The following is a 24,119-nucleotide window of genomic DNA, read 5'->3' as shown; positions in this document are numbered from 1 at the left end:
ACCAAACCACGCCATCTTTAGCCCCAAACCTCTACATCGTGCTTTAAAGAAATCCAGATTTCTGATCAAGGCCTCTGTTGACGCCAGTACCTTCATCTGTGCCACTGTTCCCGTTGTCCCTGTTAAACCGGCCTTTTTGCAGTTCCTGGAGCACGCCAGGAGGTGACTTTTCTTTGCCTGTGTCCTCTCCTCATCCTCCACGTCCCACACAAGAGCAATGCCACCTCCAGAGAGGTCTTCTTTGGCCATCCGCTTGTTCCTTGTGATGTCTCCCACTATATCCTCTGTTAGGGCTCAGAATTATTTTAATTATTTGGTCATTAAAAAACATTCTCTCACATCCTAGTGGGACTCTAGGTGAGAGAAGTATGGGAGAATGGGGGAAATAGAAGGATCCAGAGGGTCCTAGAAACCTACAAGAAGAACATCAGGATGGGCGGATCTGGACCCAGGGTGGGCTGTCTACTCAAACTACTGCACCAATCAAAGACAATACATGCAGTAAGCATCGAATCCCTACTCAGATCTAGCCAAGGGACAGGACATTCTCCACAGCTGAGTGGAGAGTAGGGACTGACTCTGCCACGAACTCTGGTGCCCCATATTTGACCACTTCCCTTTGGTGGGGAGGCCTGGTGGCACTCAGAAGAAGGATACGCAGGCAACCAAGATGAGACTTGATACCCTATGACCATATAGTGGGGGAGGAAGTCCCTTGTGGACACAGACCTAGGGGAGGGGGAATAGGGTGAAAGCGGGATGGAGGGAGGATCGGGAGGATACAAGGGATGGGATAAGAATCGAGATGTAATCTGAATAAATTAACTAACTAAATAATAAAAAAAAGAGAAAACATTCTCTCTAGAATATAAAATCTACAAGGAGACGGATGGTGCCTGGGAAACTGTGTTCCTGTTTCCACACCCAGCACTTAGCAGTGGTGTGGGGGGAAATAAGCTATGACTCTTGGTGGAGGGCTGGATGGACAGAGTAGGCAATCTTGGATAGCCAGAGGGAAACCCACGCGCCCATCTCCTTACTGACTGCCTTCTTCCCCAGCTTGCCCCAGCCCGCCTCGCCTCTCAGGCAGCTCTCTTCGCAGAGGCTTCCATTCATGCTTCTGGCTACAGCCTCATTTTTTTCTTAGCCTTGGGAAAGCCATCTTCTAGCGGATTTGATTCACAGGAGTGGGAGTTGGATGCTTCCCATTTTACAAGGGGGGGGGAATAAAGAAAGGTTATACGATGTGTCCAAGGCCTCAGGGTAAGGAGGGAAGGAGGGAGGACCCTGGACACCTGCAGCTGGGCCCTTGTCCTGCATCTTGGCGCCTGCCCACACCATGTAAGCAATGCATGTGAGTGCCTCTCCCATGCACAATCCTGTCAGAAATTTGGTCTCATCTGGCAGCACTCGCCAAGCTTGCCTTATTTTTAAGAGTCACCTAGAGCACTTGATAAGAAGACAGGTTCCCAGCACCTAGACAAGAATCTCCATCTCACAAGCTGGCAAAGGAAAAAAATTAATTTTCTTCAATCAAATCTCACTGGGTATCTTACTTTCAGTTAAAGACAGGCCCTGTGCTCAGCAGCTGATGGCCAACACAGAACAAACTCAGCAGAATTTGTTGTTGTTGTTGTTTTTTTTTTTTTTGTCTCATATTGCTTTGTTTGGGCATTTTTTTTTTGGTCTTGCTGACCTTTTGCTTATGTTATGGTTTCCAATTCTGTCCCCCATTTATTTTCTCTTTTCTTTTCTTGAATTTTGAGACAGGGTTTCTCCGTGTAGCTGTGGCTGTCCCGGAACTCACTTTGTAGACCAGGCTGGCCTCTGCCTCCTGGAGTGTTGGTATTAAAGGTGAGGAAGAGGAGAGGATTGGGGAGAGGGGAAGCTGTGATCAGAATATATTATGTGAAAAACTTATTTTCAACTATATAAATATATTAAGAGCAATAATGCTGAAGAAGAATTCCCATCTCCGGCTACGGAGTAGGTTGGAATCTAGACTTTTAACTTTGCTATAGGCGAGCCTCAGGATCAGGAAAGCTTGGCGTCTCCTGGTCTACAAGACAAAACCTAGGCAGCTCAGCCAGGCCCACAAGACCTTTGAGAGAGCAGTTCCAGCCCATTGGTCTGGCCTTGCTGACACAGTCTCATCTAGATTGGAGTCCTCATAGCTGTGGCTGGCTTAGATTGTATAACCCCAGAGATGCAGGAAACCTGGGGGGGGGGGAGTCTTGTCAACCAACTTCTTTATTTGACAACCATCCTCAGGGAGAAGAATGGACTTATTCAAAGCCACAGGATGCTTGCTGTGGCAGAGCCAGAGTGTGCAGAGCTAAGTGGGGGGACATTCTTAGTTCGGGGAACTTTCAGACTTCCCTTTCAAGTGAGTGTATCTAGAAAAATCTATCAGTGAAAGTGCAGAGCTGAAGGTGGGATTCTTTCAGTGGCTTTTCCCAAGCGTCCCCGAGTCCCACTGTTGGCTGCGGAGTGATGGTGATCACATCTCTTGTTGCTCATACAGCTCAGGAGGGGTTGGATGGAGGCGGCCGGGACGCATGTTTGTTGCTCTCAGCATCATCATCATCATACTCATCACGGGCATCTAGTGATGTACACACGAGATGCCTTATTGGGCGCCAGCCTGCGACTGATGTTCAGTCCTCACTCTAACCCCATGATAGGAGCTTTTCCCACTCTCATGTTGAGGGAGGAGCCTCCCTGCATCCTAAGTCAGGGCCAGTGCAGAGAACCCTGAAGCAGGTGGTCATTTTTTGCAGGTTGGAATGGACCGGGTTTCCTGTGAAGGCTGAGCAGTTGGGATTCAAGGATGAGAGGAGGGGTGGGTGTTTCTGGTAGTGAGAGCAGCCTGCCAGTCTGGAAAGAGGAGCGAATGTTTGGTTGGGGGGAACAGGAAAAAGGGGGCAGCAACCCCACATAAGCAGGCACATTAAGCAGCCCCGTCAGGGAGAGCTTAGAGTAGCTTTGAACTTGGCAACGGGAGCCAGGGATCCTGATGAGGCTGGATTCTTACTCCAAAGACCCAGAAACAGTGAGTTTCTAGGGCAAGCTCAGGGACAACCTTTTGCTAGCACACTTCCCCAGATTAGGCAGCAGGAATTCCCTATGGTTGAGAGGTTCGGGAAGGCAGGTTCCTGGTGTAATAGCACATGAGGCTGCGTGAATGCATGACTTGGCGTGCACACGTGCTGTGAATATGGAGGATGTGAAGTGTGTGTGTGTGTGTGTGTGTGTGTGTGTGTGTGTGTGTGTGTCACATGTGTTTCCAAGGACGTGCTATATGCCCAACTGCGTCTCCTCAGGGAAGGGTTCAAGTGTGGGTGGTGTGCTCGGGGCTGTGGTGTGAGGCTGTCCTGTGCACATGCGCTACCCTCAGCTGGTGTTAAACACTCTTTGGATTGCTCACTAGGTAAACATTCAATAATGTAATTTGGAAATTCTGTCCCCAGGGTCCCGCTGTGTGGCCAGGCAGCTGGCGGGTGGTGGTGGGATTAAGATATTAGTGTATTAATGCCATATCAAAGCCCAGCACCCTCGTCCATGGGAGTGTCTGCTGACAGCCCTGAGCGCCCAGAGCTTGGGGGCCCTGCAGCCCCCACTGCATCTCTGTGAATCACAAGAAGGCTTGTGTGTAGAGCTTGCTCTGAGAGCTGCAGGGCCTCCAGACATGAGCTCATACATATAGGTCCCTTCAGGAAAAGGTGGGTGGCCTGCCCTACCACCAGGCCTTGTCCCTACCACAGAGGCCAGCCTCTGGGGAGTAGAAGCAGGTTTGGGGTGGGGGGCCTCTGAACTGGTCTTTTGACCTGGTCAAAGTAGGCTGTTATTTTGGTTGAAGAACAAATGACTGACTTTCCTGCTAAAGACTTTCTTAAATGCTTTAATCATGTGGGCCATAGTTTGTCTGCTTTGCTATTCCTAGTGTATGGTATACAGCTAGTGCTCAATTATTGTGCTTTGGTTGGGCAGACTGATACCAAAGGCAGACAGACTAGCCTGAATGTCAGGAAGCCAAAAAATAAAGAACTGAATTTTGCTCCAATTCTGTATGGTGACCCTTGTGGGAGGCCCTTTTTCTGCCTGGGGGACAAAACCTCACAAGCCATTTGCAGCTCATTTGAAATCTTCCAGCCTTCGATGTGGACGGTGTGGGCCTGCAAATGGTGCCTGGGTCTGGAAGGCTTAGAATTTTGGTATGAATCCTGGAGGGGGTTTCCCACCAGCAGGAGTGACCAGCAAAGTCCAGGGCCAGGTGCATAGCTGGGAGGCGGGAGAACACATGGTTCAGGAATATTGATGGGCTGTCTGGGGCCAAGAGAAGAAAAGGAGTGTCCCTCAGAAAAGTGGTGCTGACATTTGCGCGAGGACTAGGCCAAGCAGAGAGAGCCTGTAACTTTGTGAATGAAGTGAGGGCCTTTCCTGTGAGGGTGGGGGGCTGCCTTCTGTCTGCTCAAAGCCACTCAGAGTGGAGATGCTGGCAACAGGACACTCAGCATCGTCTGTTCAGTGCTGTCAGGAGTCACTGCTAGCCAGGGCTGATGTGGTTCATGCTGAGAGTAGGAACATCCTTTGATGGCAGTCCGCCGTGGTTGATGAAAACTGCCCCCAACTTGGTTCCCAGATAGTGGTATTGTTGGGGAGACTTTGTGTGGTGCAGTCTTCCTGTAGGAAGGTCATGGCTGAAGGCAGATTGTATAGTTTCACTATACTTCCAGTTCATTCTCTCTGGTTCATGCTAGCCTTTGAGGATGTGACCTCAAAAATTTGGTTCATCTGTTGCCTTGCCTGCCACTTGCTGCCGTGCCTTCCTGTGACGATGGATGCCTATCCCAGTGGAATTGTAAGTCCAAATAAACTCTTCCTTCCACGAGTTGCTTCTAGCCATGGTGTTTTATCACAGCAACAGAAAAGTCACCAATACAAAGCCTTGATGCTAGAGGGTGGGCAGTGGCTATGAAGAATGTGGCCATGTTGATTTTTGGGGGAGATGTGGAAGACTTTAGAATTTTGGGTTAGAAAAGCAGTTGGATGCTGTAGGTAGAGTTGGACGGGCTGTTCTAGTGGGAACCTGGGAGAAAGTAGTAACGTGGACAGCAGAGGTCCACAGGACAGGCTCAAAAGGCTTCAGGGGAAATAGTATCTGCAGCTAGGCTAGAAGCTGCAAGAGTCCCAGCAGCTGTCCCAATCCCCCACTGAGTAGAGACTCTTAGAGAACATTTACGCTGGGCTAATATCTACTTATAAGTGAGTATATACCATGTGTGTCTTTCTGGGTCTGGATTATCTCACTCAGGATGATCTTGTCTTGTTCCATCCACTTGCCTGCACAATTCGAGATTTCCTTGTCTTTAATAGCTGAATAATATCCCATTGTGTAAATGTACCACAGTATCTTTATCCATTTTTCGATTGAGGAACATCTATGTTGTTTCCAGATTCTGGCTATTACAAGTAAGGCGGCTATGAACATAGCTGAGCAACTGTCGTTGGTGGAGCATCTTTCAAGTGTATGCCCAGGAGTGGTATTGCTGGGTCTTGAGGTATCACTATTCCCAATTTTCTGAGAAAGTGCCAGACTGATTTCCAAAGTGGTTGCAGAAGTTTTCACTCCCACCAGAAATGGAGGAGTAAAGGAGAATTAACATAGTAAAATTGGCCATCTTACCAAAAGCAATTTACAGATTCAATGCAATCCCTATCAAAATACCTACACAATAAAGACCTTGAAAGATCAACTTTATATGGAAAAGCAAAAAGCCCAGAATAGCTAAAACAATCCTGTACAATAAAAGAGCTTCCTGAGGAATCTCCATCCCTGATCTCAAGCTGTATTATAGAGCAACAGTAATTAAAACAGCATGGTACCAGCAAGAAACAGGCTGGTTGATCAATGGAATCGAATCAAAGACCCAGAAATAGATCCACACACCTATGAACGCTTAATTTTTGATAAAGAAACCAAATCCATACAATGGGGAAAAAAGATAGCATCTTCAACAAGCGGTGCTGGTCTAACTGGATGTCCACATGCAGAAAAAAATGCAAGTAGATACATATTTATCACCCTGTACAAAACTAAAGTCCAAGTGGATTAAAGACCCCCAATATAAAACCAGACACACTAAGTCTACTCTGTTCTTATTGTCAAGTGTCAATTTGCTCTCTCTCTGCTGCAGGCTAGTCTTGGAAGACGTGGGCTCTCAGCTGCCCACTCCTGCCACTGTTCCTGCTGCTCTGCCTTCTGGCCATGATAGATACTTATGCCCTTGGGATCATAGGCCCAAATAAACTCTTCATTCTATAAGTTGCCTCTGACCATGAAGTTTTGTCATAGCATCAGAAAAGTAACCAATGCACGGTCTCTCTATACGCCTGGGATGGAGCCAAGTGCTCTGCACATTTCTTCTCAGTGCCCACAAACCCCTCTCGGAGGTGCTGAAAGACCCTGGTGTTGGGGGTCATATCAGACATGGTCAGTCACAGCTGAATTAGTTCCTGGCTCTTTTCCTGAAGTGGCTTGTGTGCTTATGAGCTGAGGACTTACGCTGACGTGTGTGGAACATCATGGCAGTTGGCTCCTGGGTCAGAAGCTTTTATTTTTTCTTGCTGTGACAGAAACAAGCCATGTCCACTTTCCATTTGTGCGATGTCAATAGCATATGAGGGCCAGAAGGGAAACGACTCCTCCTCTGTCCATGGGGACCCTTCACTCTTGGAACCCCGCCTTCTCAGAGTTAGGGCTCCTGGCAAGTTACCCAGCCTGAGACTTGCCCATAGCCAAAGATCAAGTCAGTAGAAGAGTGAACTGAAGGAATTCCTTGTCAACGCCTTTCCCCTCCACCAAGCCTAGCCCAGATTAACTCACTGCAGCAATACTTAGCTCATCCTCCAACAGCACACTGCAGCCAACACAGTTCAACCCCAGTGAGCAAGAGGGTCTGAAGTCAGCCCAATCTGATCCATCTGCTCAGCCCTGAGCGTGAGCTGAGAGAAGGGAAATCGGGAGCAGGCCAGCCTGCTGGAAGCGCACCAGATGGGGACACTGGCTACCTTGCTGTCACTCTGGGTTGGGAGCATCTCTGTGGTCCTGGTCTTTTGTGCTGCGTTGAGCTGGTGTGCGTTTTCAGAAAAACTCCATTCCAGAAAGAAGCAGAGATTGGAGCGCTGCTGGGGAATCGGAGCATCAGCAGAGGCTCCTGATGGGACTCCAGAGTCTCTTAGGAGGGTGCTGGGAGGCTCAGCTGCAGCTGCTTTTGATGCAGGCTGTCCAGGGCACGGGTAACCTCAGAGGTTTCTCATAATGTGACAGGGTCTGGAAGCAAAGGGGCTTTAAAAACGAAGGAAACAAGTGACTAAGGGTGAGCTGGGTCCCATTTTGTTACCTACTTACCTGGGAAAGGGCACTCTCTTGGTCCCAGTCTCCAGGCCTGGCAAATTGAGCTTTTTTTGTGTTATCGGGAATGACTAAGGAGGTAACCTGAGCTCGGCTTACACAGTGCTAGCGCAAGCAACGGTAACCTGCTCATTCCCAGTGCTGAGTGGGGATTGAGTCAGAGCCCAGCCCCATAGCTTGTACTATCCACTAGATCTTAGACAAACAAATACCCCACTTCACCTTGAGCATAAACTTCTTACAGAGATGGCACCCAGAACTGATGTCATTGCTCTGATAAGACAGTAGAGGACACTTATCTGGGGCCCTAGCACATATCCAACACCCAATAAATGCATTTCCCGTGACTGACTGCCTACCACCCTGGGTATCCCCTGACGGGAGAAGCATGCCTCTCCCCACTCTGGCCTTCGTAGAGGTGTCCAGAACATTGTTGGGGTCCTTGTCCCTGATGGCCTAGAATCTCCAGTCATCCTGGCCATGAGCCTCAGGGCCAAGTAGAGGCACAAGGACAAGCAAAGGCTGAAGGCAGTGTCTTGATCTACCTGGGGTGATCTACCTCAGGCCAGATTGGCTCTGAACTGCAGCTTCTGCAGGGCCCAGGGAGCCCCTCACCCTTCCTGCTGCCATGGGAACCCGCAAGCCCAGCTTGTGATAAATATGCATGAGCAGGCCATGGTCATGGCCCCTCCTCAAGTCCATTTGGGGCACCTCAGTGAGCTAATTGAGGGTGGCCATTGTCCCTCTGCTCCCAGCGCCTGGGCCCCTATTTCCACGTTCAAGTGCCTGGCCTCCGTTTAAAGTGGTCAAGTGGCGGGTGCTATTTTACTCAACAAAAGCCCCGTGAGAAGAAGATGGACAGAGAACTATGCGGGCCAGCCCATTGCCTCTGCCTGTTCCTATCCCAGGCCAGGGGGAGGGGACCACATAGACCACCTGATCACAATTGAGGCCCAGGCAGCCGGCAAGCACAATGGATGCTCAAGAGGTCCGTGCAGCGGTTGGGATGAATAGCAGAGACGCTTTCCCTTCGGCTCCCCCCACCCCATTACGACCTGGTATAATTTCCCCCTCAATAGGGGGTGGCACAGGGTGGGCTCTCCAGGATGAGGAAGGAAAAGGGATAAAGCCAGAGGCTCTTTGAAACCTACCCATAAGGCCTCGCTTCCCCCCACCCCCATGCACTCTGCATGATGACGGAATGAGAGGCCTTCATGAAGGGTAAGGAGACCCTGAGGACCACAAGGTAGAGGCAGAGTATCAGTAGGACATGAGGAATCTTGTTGTCACCCACTACTCCCTCCAATGAAGGCACAGCATTGGGGCACTTGGCTAACAAAGAGGGAGAGAGTAATGAGACTCTCCTTGCTGGCTTCCTTCAAATGTAGGGACTGATAGTTGCTCTGTGGAGGTCAGCTCTCTACTATAGAGACTAAAGACAGGAAAGCCTGGTGGCCCATCTCACTTTGTGTCCCCATCAGAGCATATACTCCCACTTTACCAGCCTCACCAGCCCACAGGACAGGGAGCATCCTGTGTGATGCTGAGAGACAGTTCAGAGAGCGGGACCCACTCAGCCAAGAGGGAGCATTAAGGTAGCAGGGACACAGTGAGAGGCTGTGGGCTTTGGGGACCTTATCTATTGTTATCTTCTGCTCCAGGCTCTGAAGGCCACTCACCCACCTGCCTCTTATAGTGGGGTGAGAGGGAAGGTAGCAGAGAGAGCCAAATGAGCTTTGAGGAGGCAATGGCTTAGAGCCGATGGGTGTCATGGCCATGGTGGTTCCACCTTTGGGTGTAGGAAAAACAGGAAAGTGTGTCTGATGATTGTGGAGGGCTGGTGTTAGAGGCCATCTGAAGGAATGGTTAGGCATCTTGCTATCTGATGTCCCAAGCCCTGTGTGTTCCATCCTTCATCCAGCCACTGAGCCAAGTCTTTCGCAAGGCACTTGTCACAGACACTAATTGGTGCCCTGCTCTTGAGGTGGTTCACAGCCCAGGGATGGGCACGTGGGTGTGCAATAGAAAAAGGATATGGACAGGGTTATGGAGAGGGCTCAGTCTACAAAGAGCTTGCCCTGCGAGCATGCGAACCTGAGTTCATATTCTCACAGAACAAGCTGGCTGAACTGTTGTGGGCTTGCAGTCCTTGTGACTGTGAAGTGGGAGGTGGGGACAGGCAGGGCTCGCTGGCCAGCCAGTCTAGCAGGGTCAGCAACGTTGCAGGACAGAGAGAGATTCTGTTCTAAGGAAAGGTGGAAAGCACTGATGAATGGCACCCAAGGCTGCCTTCTGACCTCCACATATGAGCTGTGCATGCATACACCTGCGCCCTCCCCACATCCATACATACACGAATATATGCACCATTCTCTCTCTCTGTTGTCTCTCTGTCTCTCTCTCTGTCTCTGTCTGTCTCTGTCTGTCTGTCTTTCTTTCTGTCTGTCTGTCTGTCTGTCTGTCTCTCTCTCTGTTACACACACACACACACACACACACACACACACACACACACACACAGAGAGAGAGAGAGAGAACAAGCACTATGTAAGTAGTTTGGTTGCCTCCAAGGACAGGAAACCTATTACCTCTTCAGCTCACCTTACTTCCCACTCATAGGCAAAGGCATATGCTGGGTCCAGACATCATGTACCTTTGTCAAGAACATGTGACACTATCTCTTCCAAGCCAAGGCCCAGACCTTTTTCTGACTAATTTAGCCAATCTAGGGGCAGCCTCTCACTGATTGTCGGTCACAAGGTTCTTCCATCTACTCTTTGTCCTTTGAGTCAGCTGACATTATTTTTGATTCCTTTCAGCTTAGATGTATGACTGGTCCATTTGGAGATTTGTTTATTGGTAGCACTGAGATAACTGTTTCATACCACTGGGTGCCTGCATGACTTGAGCCAAATCACTAGCTTCAGTACTCAGGTTTTCACTTTCTCCAAAAAGATAGTACTAGAATTTCAGTGTCACCTGTCAGAGATATGGGGCAGGACAATGACAAACCTTGACAAAAACAAAAACAAAAAAAACTCAGAGATGGAGAACAAAGAGTTTCCCTGTAAAAATCTGCAAAGAAAGAGTGGGAATTCAATGTTCTGGAGAAGGAGACATCAGGTGAGATGTGGAGCAAGGCCTATCTACCCCTCAGAGTCACCAGAGGCTGGCAAGACCTCTGTGGCATGTTGACACCTCAGAGATGGTATGAGGAAGGCCATAGGAAGCAGATGCCAGAGCTGCCTAACAATGGCCTCAGCACTTAGTGCCACCAGCCCTGGAGGAAACACTACAGTTAACAAGGCCCCTGACAGCAGAAGTATACGTGCAGGCACTGATCTTCTGGGATTTGGGGTGGGGGCAGGGAGACTGAACAAGAGATCCCATGTTCTTTGCTCAGAACCTAGAATTCACTCATTCAATGAACGCATTTGAGTTTGCAGTCGAACCAGTCAACCTGGAACTGCTTGGCAAATGACTGCCAGGAGAAAAGGCTGCCCAGTGTGGCAGGGTGGGAGAACAGCCTCAAGGGAGCCATGGCCACCACTGCCTTGGCAAAACCCAGTTCTTCCATTACAGCCATTGCTAGGTGGGAGGAACTCTGCGGGGATGTTCAACAAAAGTTAGGCCACTGGGATTTATGGCAGGGTGGAAGGACAGTTCTGGGCTTGACTGGAACCCTGTCACCCACAGATGGGAGCTTGAACTGAAGGAGCAGGTATGTGTGCTCAACAGGGCCCTTTCCCAACTGTCAGCCAGTCAGCTACCCATAGTTTATTGAGCAATTGCTATGCATTGGGTACTGTGGTCTCTGGCAACTGGGGCTGTTGCAGTGAAAGTTGATTCTTGCTCCAGAGTTGAGAAGGCAGGTCCTAACCAATGGAGAAGACTCATGCAACATGACACTCCGCTTTGGCCAGGCCCTGTTCCCAATGCCTACCTTCTTCTCCATCTCAGAGGCTTATACTAACCTAACAAAGGAGGGGGTGTCCTAGGTAAAGAGATTAGCATGCACAGAATGGGAAGGGAGGGACGTGGGCACTTTCAGAAGTATTTGTGGCTGGAGAATAGGCTGCGAGGGAAGGTAGCAAGAGCTGAAGTTGGAGCTTCCTTCAGTTCAGGATGTGGAAAAAAAAATCTTGCTAACCCTAATTGTGACTCCAGAGCAGAAGGTGTGTATCAGGGACATGTCCCATGTATGGCTGTGCTTTCAAGATGGCTCAGCCTTTGGAGTGGGCTGCTGTTGAAACTCATATGAACATATGAACATTGAGATGTTTAAGAGGAAAACGTGGTGACATAAGGAAGATCTGGTGACAGATGGGATGGGGAAGGTATTGGAAAAAGAGGGAGGAAATGACAGTCATCACTGTGGGATTCAGTCCCTTGGGCTCTGAGTATCGTCTGCAGAATCCTGCTGAGTGCCTGGACACTGTTCCTCAGTTTCTGAGCTTGAGCCTCTGATGTCACTTACACTGAACAGGCACTGTCTTGTCTGGCCCTCAAGGCTTTAGAGGGGGACACTAGGAAGTTGCCTGGCATCTTCACTCCTTGGCTAAGATTGAGATGATGCTTGGGCAGTGAAATTGGGACACTTTAGTGTTTATGTCCTTATATCCACTGAGGGATGCAGGTGGGGCAGTGGACTGGGGAGATCACAGATGTCTCCATGGTTAGAGAGACAGCAGACCCCAGGCATCTGAGCTCTCATGGCACAGAATGGACAGTGGATCTCAGTCAGAGGCCACAACGTTAGCTTAAGTACCATGCTTGTTGCTAGTGGGACCCATGTGTGCTCTTGGAAAGCACCTAGCTTCCAAAAGAAAAATGTACCAATGGGTCTTTAGGTGCCTTTTATCCTCCAGAGAGAAGAGAAGATGCTAGGGGAGGGATGAAGGGCTGGGAAAGGCAGGTGCAGTGCTGGTTCTGGCTATGCACAGGAACTCTGTTGTTACCTGTGAAATCCACGTGTACCCTGACCCCATTGGGAAGCTCTGGACTATTGGGGTTAAGATTAGGCTGTCTTTCTCCACAGGACACGTGGTTCTTCAAAGGCTCCATTCCTCTCACCCTCCACTTCCCCAGCCCACACTTACCTTCTGCTGCTCACTCCGCATGGACTGGGGGCTTCATTCCTGAGGTCTCTGGGCCTTTTGCCACTCTCTATGGCCCTGCCATGGGGATCTTATTGTAGCTTTCACTCACAAATCTGTCTGTTCATCCATCCAAGTCCCTACCATTCTTCTGCACCAGTATTTGCTCAGATACCCTGGATGGTAGAGGGGTAGAATAATCAGGTGCCTATTCTTGCCCAACACACAGTCCAAGAAGAAGCAGACATTAACCAGACAACTCTGGTAAGGGTGAGAGTAGAAAGGGTTCCTGCTAGAGTGCATTCAGAGCCAGCTTCTCGGGACACCTGCTGTCCTAACTGAGGATGAGAGACATCCTTTTTTTTTTAAAAAAATTAATTTATTTAGATTATAACTCAATTGTTATCCCATCACTTGTATCCTCCCATTCATCTCTCCCTCCTGCTTTCACCCTATTCCCTTCCCCTAGGTCTATGACCGAGGGAGACCTCCTCCCTCACTATATGGTCATAGGCTATCAAGTCTCATCTTGGTAGCCTGCTTATTCTTTCTTTGAGTGGCACCAGGGCTCCCCACCAAGGGGAGGTCATCAAATATGGGGTACCAGAGTTCATGTCAGAGTTAGTCCTTCCACTCCACCCAACTGTGGAGAATGTCCTGTCCATTGGCTAGATCCGAGTAAGGGTTCGATGTTTACTGCTTGTAATGTCCTTGGTTAGTACAATAGTTTGAACAGACTGCCCCCCCCCCCAAGGCCCTGATCCACCCATTATGATGTTCTCTTGTAGGTTTCTAAGATCCTCTGGATCCTTCTATTTCCCCATTTTCTATATTTCTCTTACCAAGAGTCTCAGTGTGATGTCCTCACATCTATCCCAAACTCCTGGTAACTGAAGACTTTCATGGGACATGCCTTTTGGGTTAGTGTCCAATTATAAGTGAGTATATACCATGTGAGTCTTTCTGCTTCTGGGTAAACTAACTCAGTGTGATCATTTCTAGTTCCATCCATTTGTCCACAAATTTTGGGATTTCCTTGTTTTCTAGCTGAGTAGTATTCCATAGTGTAAATGTACAGTAGTTTCTTTATCCATTCTTCAATTGAGGGACATTAAGATTATTATGAATAAGGCTGCTATGAACATGGTAGAGCCTATGTCCCTGTTGTGTGGTAGAGCATTTTCTGGGTATATTCCAAGGAGTGGAATAGCTGGGTCTTAAGGAAACCCTGTTCCCAGTTTTCTGAGAATGTGCCAGATAGATTTCCAAAGTGGTTGTACAAGTTTGCATTCCCCCCAGCAATGAAGGACTGTTCCTCTTTCTCCACATCCTCGCCAGCATGTAGTGTCACTTGAATTTTTGATCTTAGCCATTCCGTTGGGAGAATGAGAGACATTCTGTGCATGAAGCAGGAAGGAGGTCGAGATTTCGGGAGGAAGGGACAGCCTCTGAAGAAGCTCAGAGGTGGCACCTCCAGACACACATGGCTGAGGCGCTGTCACCATTTCTGGTCCTCCCCTTATGCCAGAGTTCCACTCTTCCTGGGCCCCGGTGGCCAGATGTCTCTACACCACTAATCCTGCCCAGAGATGTGAGAGGGAGTAGCTGGCGTGCTGACCTGCCAATGCAAAGCCTTCTGCGGTGATATTTCCATATAACACAGCAGCTGAAAACACCTGACAGCTTGAAACCTGGGTGAGCAGAGCTCCTGTGGTGACCACGTGGTGTGAGTAAGAAGCTAAGGTTTGTGGGATGTCAGTTCCTGCAGTCATATATAACCAATATGGGTGACAGAAACAGAACGGGGACTATTTATCCTACAGATGTCCTCCAAGGCCTCCAAAGGCTTGTAGCAAGAGGAGAATAGGAAAGAGCTCTCAGTGGGAACACTTCAGTTGCTGGTGAAGAGGATGAATAGAGGCTGACAGGGATCTAGAAGTCTGTGCAGAACAAGCCGCCATGACCAGACCCAAGATAGGACAGCCGGGACTATAGTATGGTATGGTAAAAAGACACCGAGAGTGGGTTGAGAACTCAAGAAGGAAGAGCTGGCAGGACAGGGCTTCAGGCAGCAAGGACTGAATGTGGGAGGGAAGAGGGGCCCCACGCCAACCTGCTTGGTACATGTGGGGGTCTCATCCTGAGGAGGGTTAAGATCTCATGCCTCTGGCATGAACACTGGTGTCCCCAGTTTGATCACTTTCCCTTGGTGGGGAGAGCCAAGTGGCACACAGAAGAAGGGGAAGCAGGCTGTCTGGATGAGACCTGATAGGCTGTGATCATATGGTGGGGGAGGAGGTCCCCTTCTGTCAGAGCTCTAGGAGAGGGAAATAAGGAGGAAGAGGGAGGGTGGGAATGGGAAAATACAAGCGAGGGGATAACAATCGGGATGAAATCTGAATAAAATTTGATGATGATGATGATGATGATGATGATGATGATGATGATGATAATAATAATAATAATAATAATAATAATAATAGAGACCAGGTGTGTGGCAGTTCCTGGATACATGGCCCTCATTCTAGAGAGAGAAGGGCTAAGGTTAGAGCCAGGGTCAGAAGCAGAGAGGCTTTCAACAGTCTCTACAGCAAAGGAACAGAAGGCGTGGGTGTCCCCAGAGACAAGTGCACAGGCCCTGGTGATCCCTTCCAGCTCCCTGGGGCAGGGAATCCATCCAGAAGTGTTCAGGGTCCCAGAGGAAGGGTCTCCTTGCTGTTCTGAGGGCTCACACGGTCCTCGGAGGTGCTGGGACCCCCGTGCATGTCTTCTCGACACCCTGGTGCTCACATTTCCCCATTTAGTTCACCAGTGTACCAGGAGCAGAGACAGATCAGCTCCGAGGACTCTCCCTGGCAGGGACTGAGCAGGAGAAAGTAGGTGCCAAGGCTCTGCCTCGGGGAGCTCAGATTCCAGGCTTCGCAGACAAGATATCGGAACTGCAGCTCTCTTATTCTAAGGACCCTGACTAGCTCCTGAAGCCTCTTCCACCTCCCAACCCTATGTCCAACACACTGGTGTCACCCCGACCCACATTAGCTCTGTCCTGACTGCGTATGGCCCATATGTCTGACTCTCAGTCATTGACAGATTCCCAAGCGTGGCAGAGGCCACTCTTGCCACTTCATCTCCCAAGGTGCTAGAAGCCAGGCCTCAAGCATTGGCCATGCTCGGCCTGAGAGTTCAGAAGGCACCGAGGGCCGGAGGAGGTCCTTACAGATAACAGAGTTGCTGCAGCACAGGCTGGTGCACATCTGGCGTCTGTACCAAGGCTGTTACTTGGGAGAAGGTGGCCTCAGCTCCTAAGGTAGATGCCAGTGGGGTGGGCCAGGACTCTGACAGGTCCCTAGCCTGTCCCCACTGTCCACTCATTCTCCATCTGGTTGCTCAGGCTGTATTAATGATTTAAGGAACAATTATCGTAAGGCCAGGTTTCTTTTTACAAACCTCAGTATTCCATCCTACAATGAGTTCCAGATGGCAGAAGCTCTCGGTGAGGGAACTGGCTCCTCGAAGATGGCTTTTCTCCTCCAGGGTGACAGCAGGCCACGGACACGCCAGCCATTTCTTCAGCACTCCTGCCTTTACAAGCCACTCGACCCCGTTCCAGTTTGTTTAAAGCCTTTTTCCTTTTCTGTGCAGATGTTCCTTAGGGTGAGCAATCTTTACAGTTTTGAAAAGATTATATCAGTTTTCCATGATATTGGGTTTCTGTGTTTCTTGGGCTTCCCCCATTTTTAATAGTAGCAGAAAGGCCAGTTCCTTCATCAGACATCACTAATGGAATGCAGAGAGGGAGGCTGGGAAGACGAAGCCCTGGGCTCAGGGCATCACAGAAGGAAAACAGACACCCAATGCTCTTCTTTCAGGGGCAACTCTTCTGGTCAGGGAGCTGTGAAAAGTGCTGGGGCCATGCATTTTTTGATGATTATCAAAGGTGTTAAAATAGAGAAGGCGGCACATGTTTGGCTCGAGGGAGGGAGAGGCTGCCACACAGTTCTGCAGGCTCCAGCTGTCTTGAATCAAAACTATCACTTTGATACTGGAAAATTATTATGAAAATGTTAGTTTTGGGCCTCGCAGCACAAAGCAAAGACTGCCTGGAAGGCTAGGGGTGCTTCATTCACCATTTGTGTCAGCTCCAAAAATAACCTCTCTCAACTGTTGGAATTCACCTTTATCCAGGCTTAGAGGTGGCTCCATCCTGCCTCACAGCACACTATGAGGGGATGCAAGGGGTGGGAGGCCACCTCATCCTCAAGCTCAGCAGAGGCTGGGGAGGAAAGCCTTCTCCGAAGAGAGAGATTAGCTCTAGGTTTTTTTTTTTGTGTGGAGAAAGTGGATTTATTCAGAAAAACACACGGCAATGGAGACATTTTCTGCAGGCCCGTCCTGGGAGCAGGAGGCTCGTCTTGTACTTGAGGCTTGGAATGGCCCCGTCACACCTGGGCCATGGCTCAAACCACAGTCACCTAATGCAGTGGTCACTGGCTAGGAGGGAAAGAGAAAGAGTGGAAAGGGCTTTGGAAGTGTGGGCATCTCAGGACAAGGCAGGAATGGCCTTAGATCAGTCTTCTGGATTGTCACAGGAGTATCACTGCAGTCTTAGGAGGGGCCAGTTGAGGAGGAATTTGCTCTGCTAGACACTAGAGGATTTTGAAACAGGCACCACTTAAGCTCTAAATTAATTTTTCATGCTCCTAGTCCCTTCCTGGGCTCTCTTCCCAGAAAGGAGGAGGAGAGGTCTAGGTTATTTACTGGCCTCTGGGTAAAGGAGACAAGGGAGCCACAGCCTCACTCAGCAGCTCACATCCCCTGAAGAAGCAAGAGGAAGCCTGGCTTGTATGAACTGCAAGACGAGACAAGTTCCCGAGGACCAGGAGGCTCTTGCTGGTGACTGGCAGCTCTGAGCTCTGGAGAACAGGGCAGTAGCAGAGCACTGAGCTTTGGGGAGGTAGGAGTTCACCTAGAAGCAAGGCGGTGGGGGGGGCGCAGCTTGGGGAAGCAGAACTGAGCACGAGAGGAGCTGGGGCCAGAGTGCACTGTAGAGATCTCATCAGAGGACCGAGGACCTTTCTGGACCATGGATCTCCAGGAGGTATGGAGGGCTGGGGATCCACCCTAGTGATCATCAGATATGAGTGGAGCACCAACCTTGACTCTCAGCTGACAAGATCTGGAGAAAAGTAAGCAGGCATGCTTTGAGGGTGAAGTCTCCAGGGTGGGCTGGGGTGAGCAAGGGACAACCATCACCACTGGCATTTGCACAGCTGTCAGCCTGTCCCCCGATATGCCACCGTGCTTTATTCCAGTTTACCCCTAGCCCTTCTAATGACTGAGTGAGTTTGGTCCCCTGAGTCCCACACCTCCGACCTTTGGCATGATGACTTGACTCTGAAGTCTCCCTTTATCACTTCATCTTCATCTTTACAAGCTGGCCATCCCTGCAGGGCTGGGTTCATCCATTCTTGGGAATGATCTGGTCTGACCATGGGTCAAGATGGGAGCTGAGTCCTGCTAATGTGTGAATATGAAGTTGAGTCAGCTCCCTGGCCTGATTTTCCTTAGCTGGGCCAGTGAACCAAACATATCTGTTCCATGCTGTTGTCCTCAAGACCGGAAGGACCAAAGTGGTGGACAGTGGGTGGACGCTGGCTATGTTATAGTGATTGAGGACATCTCGGAACCGGAGAGGGGCCTGTTCATCTCCTGGATCCCGAGGTTTCATTGGCCACATGCTGGTGGATCTTTTGGTGGGCAGAAGTGAGGCAGATTCATCCATGCTGTCATTGGAGTGATCTTCGTGAGCCACCATGTGGTTGCTGGGAATTGAACTCAGGGCTGTTGGAAGAGCAGCCAGTGCTCTTAACCTCTCAGTCATCTCTCCAGCCCCTTGAGTGATCTATGAAAGCTCAACTGCAGAGCTATGGTGAAGCCTTCTGTTGAGTATCCCTTCAGGCCTCCCTGCTGTTTCCTCACGAGCTCCATCCTGGCCTCCATCCATGTCTGTACCCTTCTCTCTCCTCTCTGCCCACAATGAAAGGAAAGCGCTCTGCCCCAGTGCCTTGACAATTGCTATTCTTTTGCATGGAGCTGGAGCTGTCATGTCTTGCCAGAGCTCCTACACAGGATCTGGGCCTCAGCATCCACGTCTTCAGAGAAGGCTCCTTCATCACAGCCCCTTTGTATGTTTCCTGGCACTTTTACATACCTGACATGTCCTTTGAAAGTAGTATCCCAAGCTGCAGATTGCATATTTATTTGCACACAGGGAATGATGGTGTTTTTGCTTATCTGTCATTCTCTATAGGCCGTAAATTAGTGGCTCTCAACCTGTGGGTCGGGACCCCTTTGGGGGAAATCACATGTCAGATATTTACATTATGGTTCATAACGGTAGCAAAATTATAAAGTAGCAACAAAATAATTTTATGGTGGGGGGCACCATAACATGAGGAACTGTATTAAAGGGTTGAAGTATTAAGATGCTTGGGAAGCACTCCTGTAAACTCAAAGAAGTCAAGGACCAGGGCTGGTGTTTACCATCTGTCCTAATACCTAGCCCAGTGCCTGGCTTATGCTAAAACCCAATAAATAGCTGCTTTGCTGAACGAATAAGCAATCCAGTGAATTTGGAGGTTTCTATCCAAGTGTTCATGTGGCTTGTAGGAAGCTGAGGCTAATTGCTCAACTTCCCCGAGTCTGGAAGTACAGTTTAAGCCTTAATTAATCCCGGGGGACATGCTGGGAACTGGAGGAGGTAGAGATAATCAGCAGTTGGGACTGGCTCACAAGACTGACCCTGAGGCCCTTGATACCCCCTCTCTGGAAGGCCAATGGGCGTGAGTTGGTGGGCAGCCTGAAGCCCTCCCACATGCTTGCTGCCTACAGGTGCAACCCACATGAGCAGGTGAAAATGCAGAGGTGCTGACAGCTCCCAGCCCCATGCGCCCTGGGGCATCTGGTTTGGATTTAGTTAGGGTTTTTACTAGTTGTTTTAGAGACACTTAAGCTTGCACATTACACCTTGAGCCCACCACATGACTCTTCCAGGGCCTCACTGAGCCACCCAAGGGCAGGGAAAGGGCATCCCACAGATCTTCTACAGAGAGAACAGGAGGGCCTTGCTTGGCCTGCACCAGGCCCATACAATGAGCAGTGAGCGACCTTGGCCTCCATGCCACAGACCATGCCACAGAGGGATGTGGAAAGACCAGAGACACGCCGGGTCCAACCCCTGAGCCTCAGTCATTGCATTCCACCATATCATCCCAGCACCATCTTTTCTTCAGTCACTCACCCTGCTCACCACACCTAGAACTGATGGCTTCTTGTGAGAATGCTCCGTGTTCTGCTTTCTCTGCCTTTGATGGTTGCTTATCTCTGCCAGGAGTGGCCTTCCAGTGAAAGACAGTGTTTCTGGAACCTGTTTACTGCAGGCTGCTATTTTGCAGAGTGCAGCACCAACATGGGAGGGAGAGGTGGGTTTTCAGTGCGTGTCATAGAAGCAAACTCACCTGGTGAGAGGTGCCCTGCAGGTCTCTGCTTTTTCTAGAGTCCAGGGGATCAGGAAGCAGAAAGGTGGGGGATGCTTAAGGAGGCTGCCACCAGCCCTGGGCCGCTCTTATGTTGTCTGGGTTCCTCTGTCTTTGGTCTTTATCTCAAGCATCTGCCCACTGGCTACTGCTGCCATTCCTTTAGGCTGCTCTTGTGACACACGTGTGGCCTCACCAAACACTGGCATTGTAGGGGACATTCTTTCCTGTTCTGACATCTTCCAGCATGCCCAGTGGCTGTGAGCTGCGGAGAGCGGCAGAGATTCTGGATGAAGTCTTCTCAGAGTCCTTGGAGTTTAGAGTCTCCGGCTTAGTAGCACTGAGAAGCTTGCATTTCCAGATGTCCATTTGGTTGTTGTATTTTGCACCAGCTGAGCCTAAATTCTTCTCTGCTATTCATCGACTGCTAGAAGAGGCTTAGTAATGGAACATTACTGATAGGTAGTGTGCCTGGGATAGCCCCATTCTAGTCTCTTTCCTCTAGGCCAGTGGTTCCAAAGCTTAGGCTTGTGACTCCCAGAGGGTCAAATATCAGATATCCTGCATATCAGATATTTACATTATGATTTATAACCATAACAAAATTATAGTTATGAAAGTAGTAACAAAATAATTTGTGGTTAGGGGTCCCCACAACATGAGGAACTACATTAAGGGGTCTCAAGGAAGGTTGAGAACCATTTTTCTAGGTAGAGGTGGGTGGTTGGAAGAGTCCTTCTGGATGGTAGACTTGGCTATGTGGTAGGATGGGTAGGGTCCATCATTCATAGTCTTTCCTGAGCAGCCAGCATCCTGCTGTATTGCCCTGAGCCTCTGAAGGGGAGGAGCTCAAGCAAGCAGCAGCCTGGAACCATCATAGACCTTGGGACAGACTCTGATATCTCCTGAGTCCCTTTAGGCTTCTCATGAAAGGAAGTGGGAAGCTTCCTGGCCTCTAGCCTTGGTGTGGAATCCTTAGGAGTCTGAACAAAGGGATTTTCAAGGCTTTCCCCAGGGACACAACACAGGAGATTTCTATGCTCCAAGAGTGAACCTGAACAGGAGATACGATGTCTTCCTCATGTATGTGTCTGGTTTGCTATGAGGCTGAGCATCTGGGAATGGGTGAGGGGAGGATAAAACACACATCTAATCAACAGTGCCTGAGGAGAGTGATATAGGGTCAGCACTCAGAGGACAACAGGAGACATACTCAGTATTCATAGTGGAAGCTCTCAAAAGGAAGAGCGAGCCTGCAACTGAGAGTACCAAGCCAAGTGCATGCTGGGAGTAGATGGAAGCCTACAAGGCCCCTGCCCGGGTTACTCTTAAAGGGAAGTTGATCAAATGCTTTTAAAGGCCCCTTTCAGGAATGTATGGTCAACTTTAGGATGTCTTAAGATAATTAAAGGCAACATCCTTTCTTGGCTTCAGGGGAAACTGAAGACCCAAAGGAGAAGTGATACATTGTAAGAGCCAGTTGCAGAGCTGAGGCAAGATGGCTGACGTGCTTGCAGGCCACTGTTAGTCTTTAATTACTCAAAGTGCATGGAGTTCAGGTTTTGACCGTCTTGGCCTTTGGAATCAAGTGGTGTAAGTAAGAAGGTTTTGGAACAGGAGGGGCTGAGCACAGGGGCTACCTGGACTCTGTGAGGGGTCAGGCACATGAATTAGGAGGCTCAGCTTGTTGGGTTTGAGAAAGTTAGAGACAAGGCCCATCTGGAAGCTTCTCTGATCCCCACTCTTCTGACTATGTTTGGCAAAAAGACTTGACTCGTGATCTTTCACTGACCAGTTGCAGTTTAGTAAAATACAATAGACATTGTCAATGTCATTTATTTGTAAACATTTCTACTCATTTTTTAAAAAATGTTAATTTTATATGAGGGTAGAGAGGTGTACATACTTTGGCCTGAGTATGGAGGTCAGAGAAGATCTTGGAGAGACCTGTTCTCTTTTTTCACCTTGTGGTTCCTGGGCATCAGATTTGGGTCAAGTTTGTCAACAGGTACCTTTATACCCTGAGTCATCTTTCTCACCTTCTCATCACTTTCTCTATGACTTGGCAAACAGGCGCTGAGTTCACTGTCCTGACACTGATCTGGGTCCCCTGAGTCGGCTTGGGCACAAAGTGAGTAGGCATAGCTCACGGTTGGGTCCACTCCCACCACTGCCTGGTGGTCCACACACATTGCCAGTGAAGTCCAGTCTGCCTGTCAGGGTGGCAGACTGACTTCCCTCTTCCTCTGTGCTTCCATGTTCCTTCCCCCAGGAAGACAGCTCCCGGTGATGACTGTACTCTATTCTCTGCCACAGCTGGCCCTGCAGAGGTGAACTAGGTGGCAAAATGGACATTTTCACTTGCTGTTGAAGATATGCCTCCATGACTTTGCACCCCTTCCTGGGCAGGTGACATCACCCTGACACCTCCCTGTTTGTTCTGGCGAAGAAGCTGCGGGACATAAGAGGTCTCTGGCACTTGACTCTCGGGCGGCTTAGTGTAAGAGTCAGATCCAGGCTCTGCTTCTCTGTGAGGCCTGGCTTAGAACAGCTACCTGGCGGAGAGACTGACATGGCCACGCTCTAGTGGCTGGGGACACAGACAGTTTATCTTTTGCAGGAAAATGTCCGAAAGTCTGTACTTGGGGCCCAGACATCACAAGGATCTCATTAAAGGCCTATTAGTCAAACTAATTCCTGACATGACATTGGCTTGCATTAGGCAAACATCTCTGACTTTCAAACACTCTCCTGGGAGCCGAGACTCGATTGTGTGACATTTATTGATACATAATTGGGAGAACAGCTGACAAGACATTGGGCTATCAGATGCCAGTGGGGTCAAGAGCTGGGAAATCACCAGGGCAGACTTTCTATGGCTGGCAGGCACTGGGCTCGTGACACCCAACAGGGTGCTGTTTTTCTGTGAGGCCATCTCTCTAGTTAACATGCTGATAAAGAAAATGATTAAAGATCTAACCGGGCCTTGGCTGAGAGCTGTCACTCTCCGAGGCTGCACAGCTCTGTATCCTGAGCAAGAACATAGCATGCAGAATGGGTGCCCAGGAGTGGGGGAGTGGGGGGAGTGGGGCGGGGAAGAAGGGCCATGGGAGACCAGAAACCCATGCAGTAGATGGGGACACATGAACAGTGACACTCTGACCCCAGGTGGGGTGGGGTGGGGTGGGGTGGCAGGAACTGTGAGAACTTAGGGGATGTGAAAGCTTGGGGGCTGCAGTGTTGATAATGCTTCTCATCCAGGGCAGTGACTCAAGGCCTGTGTGTCAATCACGTCTGTAACCCTGTGAACTCGGACACTGTTGGAGGCTCATGATGAGCTGCAGGGAGCTGTGTGTGCTCTCATTTGTACCTCCCTGCCCTTCAGTACTGACACTTACGCATGAGACGGTTGGGAAGAATCAGGCTCACTTTTAGTGAGATGAATCAGGACTCGGTCAATAAAAGGGTTAAGATTCAGCGTGCAAACAAGACCCAGTCTAAGTGAGGACTTAGTTTCAGGGCTCAGTTTGTCATCTGAGACTACAGCTGAGACTATACGAGATCTGGGTTCAGCCTGTGATCGGGATTAAGGCTCAGTCCATCGCTAGGATCAGGGTATTGTCTGTCCTTGCTTCTGGAAGCGAGAACCGATCCTTTCCGGTCTCTTTTCTCATGGCCCATTACACGGTGAGTTGTCTGGCAGTGTGTGTAAACTGAGCCCTGCCGAGTTTAAATCGGGAGTGATCGCTGACGCTACAGGATGTTCCCACAAATAATGAAACAGAGCTTTCCTGAGTATTTGTATGTGGAGAGCTATCCCCCCAGCTTGCTCAGAGAGTGAGCGTCCCATTCCTAGAGTTATGCAAGCACAAAGCTCATCATCCCCACCAAGAGGACAGAGGAGCAGGGGATTCCCATCCTGGTAGTGGATTAGACATAAAGCATGCTTGCAGGGAGAAGCTGCCACATCGCAGCCAGGGGGCAAGTCCTAAACTTCCGATTGTCCCCATGTCTTCAACTCGCTGAGGTTGGCCCCATCCATCAATAGTGCTGCCCGTCCTTGGCACTTCGACA

General features: G+C 49.6%; 1 long non-coding RNA gene across 2 annotated transcripts in view; it reads left to right on the top strand.

Annotated features, from left to right (window-relative positions):
* The window catches only part of LOC311599758, a 50,867-nt gene that overhangs the window by 3,951 nt on the left and 22,797 nt on the right, over positions 1 to 24,119 (top strand). For both annotated transcript variants that reach the window (XR_014779995.1, XR_014779996.1), the window contains exon 2: positions 4,761 to 4,861. This is a non-coding gene — a long non-coding RNA (uncharacterized lncRNA). The remainder of the gene's footprint in view (positions 1 to 4,760; positions 4,862 to 24,119) is intronic.

Source organism: Acomys minous (assembly GCF_964271855.1).
Source record: "Acomys minous genome assembly, chromosome: 6".
Taxonomy (NCBI): Eukaryota; Metazoa; Chordata; class Mammalia; order Rodentia; family Muridae; genus Acomys; species Acomys minous.
Note: the sequence above shows the minus strand (reverse complement) of the source record. Positions and strands in the feature narration are given on the sequence as shown.